This window comes from Oryctolagus cuniculus, chromosome 11 (assembly GCF_964237555.1).
Source record: "Oryctolagus cuniculus chromosome 11, mOryCun1.1, whole genome shotgun sequence".
NCBI lineage: Eukaryota > Metazoa > Chordata > Mammalia > Lagomorpha > Leporidae > Oryctolagus > Oryctolagus cuniculus.
Genome location: NC_091442.1, coordinates 20,434,532 through 20,438,306, shown reverse-complemented (window position 1 = coordinate 20,438,306; position 3,775 = coordinate 20,434,532). Strand labels below are relative to the sequence as shown.

Below are 3,775 nucleotides of genomic sequence, written 5' to 3'. Positions count from 1 at the left end.
TGTGGGCGGAGCACAACATTTGCACCTGTCTCTCAGAAGTCGCCCCTCAAGCCCAGCCCCGCACAAGGGCCTCCCTTCCACCCCTGGAGGCTGCCGCCCCCAGCCCCTTCCTCAGCTGCATCCTCCCCACCCCTCACCCAGGATCAGAGCGTGGGGCCAGAGGAGGTGGGGCCTGGGCAGGTGAAGGAAGGCAGGGGCTGGGAGGAGGAGAGGTTAGGGACCTCCCCAGCCACAGGGAGGGCCTTTGCTTAACCCTGAGCACCCAGATCTGGAGCGTGGGGGCAGGCAGGAAGCTGAGACTCAGCAAGGTTAAGTGAGGAGCTCCAAGTCACACAGCCAGGATGTGGCAGGCCAGGATCTGGGCCAGGTTCGCCAGATTCCACGTGCACACCTTTAACTGTGCAACCAGAGACGCCGGGCACAGGGGAGGCCGTCTCAGGTCCTGAGCACCAGGTCCCACTTCCTTTGTGCTCACCCAGCCCAAGGTCAGTGCCGGAGGCCAGAGGCCCAGGGTGGGGCGAACCTAGCTCGTCTCCCTGAGGCGCCGGGGCTCCAGGGCCAGCTGGCAGGGCAGCTTGGGTCAAGGCTGTTTCCTGAGGCACCTTCTGCATGCAGGGTGACAAGGTGACTCATGCCTGCGCTCTCCCTGCAGCCCCCGGACAGCCCTAGGGTGGCCACTGCTCCCTCCTGGCAGCGAGAAGCCGAGAAGCCCCAGCACATCAGCGGGGTCAGGAACCCGAGCAGACTCACAGGGGCCTACGAATTCAGATGGGCCGGGCTTTCAAGCCGATTGGCTTTCTCCTAGACCAAGTCTACAGAGTAAGAACAGCAAGGAGAAAAAAGAGCAGGAGCCTGAGCCAGCGCCCACAAGGCAGCCCGCGCGCGGAGTCCTACTGAGACAACGCGTCTTCCTTATGACTCAAGCCACGTGGAGTGGGGCAGCAACAAGCCCACGTCCTGATTGTGGCCGTGGCCACACGTGATCTACTCAGGCACTGAAAGTCACAGACCCACGGAGACCAGCCCTGCGAATCTGGCTCCCGCCTGCTCGGGAATCCCAAGAAAGCCCAGGGAAAGCTGACGTTCTAAGTGAACGCTACTCAAGTGAGCGCTTTCTATGCACAATGAAACAAAGTCAATAAACTCAAGGAAACAGCGCCAGGATAAAAAGCTTGGGAAGAACACTGGGCCCGTGAATATGGCTGTCCAGAAGAACTTGCAAAGCGGACTCGTTCCTTGCTTGAGGACTTTATAAAAATGATAGATTCCTAAGCAAAAGCAGGTACCAAGTGAATAAAAAAAGTAAGAGTCGTAGAACTAAAAGAAATTATATGAGGCAAATATGTCTTACTGTTAGGATTTTATACACTTGTGCTTGCTTCGGCAGCATGTATGCTAAAATTGGAATGATACAGAGAAAATTAGCTTGCCCCCTGCACAAGGATGACATGCAAATTCGTGAAGCATTCCATATTTAAAAAAAAAAAAGTTGTATACACTTAGGTAGTCTGCTCTTCTCTGTGTGTCTGAAATGTTTTATAATAATTTTTGAAAAAAAAAAAAAAGGCAGAAGAGCCGGTGTTATGGCATAGTGAGTAAAGCCGCCACCTGCAGTGCCGGCATCCCATATGGGCACCAGAGTCCCAGCTGCCCCACTTCCGATCCAGCTCCTACTAATGTGCCTGGGAAAGCAGTAGAAGATGGCTCAAGTGCTTGGACCCCTGCACCCGTGTGGGAGACCTGAGAGAAGCTCCTGGCTTCTGATTGGCCCAGCTCCAGACGTTGCAGCCATTTGGGGAGTGAAACAGATGGGCCAGGCTGCAGCCAGGAGCTGAGGACCCCACTGGGTCTCCCACATGGGAGGCAGGGGCCCAAACACTTGAGCCATCCTCCACGACCTTCCCAGGCATGTGAGCAGGAAACTGCATCAGAAATGGAGTGGGTAGGACTCAAACCAATGCAGGCAGCTTTACCTCCTGCGCAAGGCCAGCCCCTTGGGAGTCTAATTCTACAGCCATGCGAGGCATCATCATATGATTTCATCTAAGACTCCTTTCCTAGCTGACACCTTCACAGAAGCAAAATCTGCCCGGGCCCGGGGCCACTCAGGGCCGTAGGGCAGTTAAGAGCTAGAAGGGTTCAAAAGTGTGCAAGAGAATTCGGCAAAAACCAGGTTTTATGAAAAGTTGTTGATCTCTGTGTCTGGGCTCTTCCCCCCACACGGATGCTCGCGGCTCACCCTGGGTGCCCCCGCTGGTCACAGCAGGGTAGAGCTGGGATGAGCACCAGCGTCGCAGGTCCTTCTTAGCAACTACCACAAGTGGGTGGAAAAGTCTTCCCTCCCTGAAAGGCAGAGTGACCACTATGGTCACTTTGCTGCGCTGTGACTCAGTTTCATCTCCAAAGCGGGAAAGAATCGTCCCTCCCCTGTGCGGGGCTCTCAGGCTTGCAGATTCCCCATGTGAAGTACTGGCACTCAGCTGACATCTAGACATGGCCACTGCCTGCCTCCCCCAGCAATCCAGGAGGAGTCTGATTGTGCAGGCGGGGTCAGGGGGGAGCAGGAAGGGAGATCCTTTTAGAAGCAGATGAACAGAAAAAAAAATCCTCAGGTTTAGCAGGCTTCTTTAGACTTTCATAAAATCAGAGTCCAGAAGACAGAGCGCCAGGGGGCTGATGGGGACTCAGCGGGAGAGAAGCTGGCTGCCCCCTTGGCAGCCCCGCCCCTCCTCTCATCACCATGGAAACTGAAGGGCTGCCTGGTGGGGTTTCCGCCCACCCAGGGCCTGAGGCTGCCGCAAAAGGAGGGGCAGAGACTGCCCAGCAGACGGAAGCTGAGACGAGGCTGGGGCTGAAGCACTCAGGGCTGGGGTGGGACGTGTCTGGTGGACAGCACGGGGGCCCCAGCTCTGTAAGCAGCACACTGCATGTCTGCAAAACCTCATTCTGCATCTGTCAAGGGAAGGGCTGAAAAATGCAGAAAAACCAACGCATGGTTAAAGAAGTTGTAGGAGGACAATGCAATGATACATTTAAGTCTGGGGGAGACCATTCGCGCAGACGCACGCACATGCACGCATGCGGTCATGCACGTGCACACCCGAGGTTCCCAGGCACCACTTCTGGCAGCGTCGGGGGCTGTGGCCCCAACTGTTATGGAAAGTCCACAGGATCAGAACAACGAGGACAAGGTTCTGTGTGAACGAAAGAGATCACTGACTGTGGATTAAGGAGGAGAGTCTCTGGGACCCGCTGTGCTGGAGGAGGGTGCTTGTGCCCACAAGAGGCTGTAGAAGTGGGTGCTGGCATGGCACAACCACAGAAGAGCTGCAGGTGTCTGGTGTTGGGGGCCAAGGCTGGCCCTCCATCCATGGCAAGGTGTTCCTGTTGCATCACAGGTGCCTGAGGCCCACAGGTGGGGAGATCAGACCCAGTCTGACAAGGTCCTCCGGCTGCACAAGAGGCTGGAGATAAGAAACAAAGCAACGTGTGCCTTAGGATACAGCCGAGCGGGAAGCCACCTGTCCAGCCCTGGAAGTCTCGGCTTCCCAGCTTTACACTGAAGTAGTAAAAATTGTTTGCTTACGTTATTTTATACCTGGTTACACAACCTGGACGGGGAGCTGCAGCCGCCCGCCCCTCGCCCGCCCCCATCCGGTCCCTTCCTCCTTTCCAAGTCCTACCGGCTTGCACTTCCCCAGCCGGTTCCTTTATAGCTGCCTGCTTCCCCTCCAAGGCCTTGAGGTTGTGGCAGCACTAGAGGACCAGGGAGGAC

The 3,775-nt window shown here is 56.1% G+C and overlaps 1 non-coding gene across 1 annotated transcript; it reads left to right on the top strand.

Moving 5' to 3' along the window:
* The first annotated feature begins 1,371 nt into the window (after positions 1 to 1,371).
* Positions 1,372 to 1,478, top strand: LOC127491280 (U6 spliceosomal RNA). The gene has a single exon (XR_007919851.2). It is a non-coding gene; the product is annotated as a U6 spliceosomal RNA (small nuclear RNA).
* Positions 1,479 to 3,775: the final 2,297 nt, after the last annotated feature.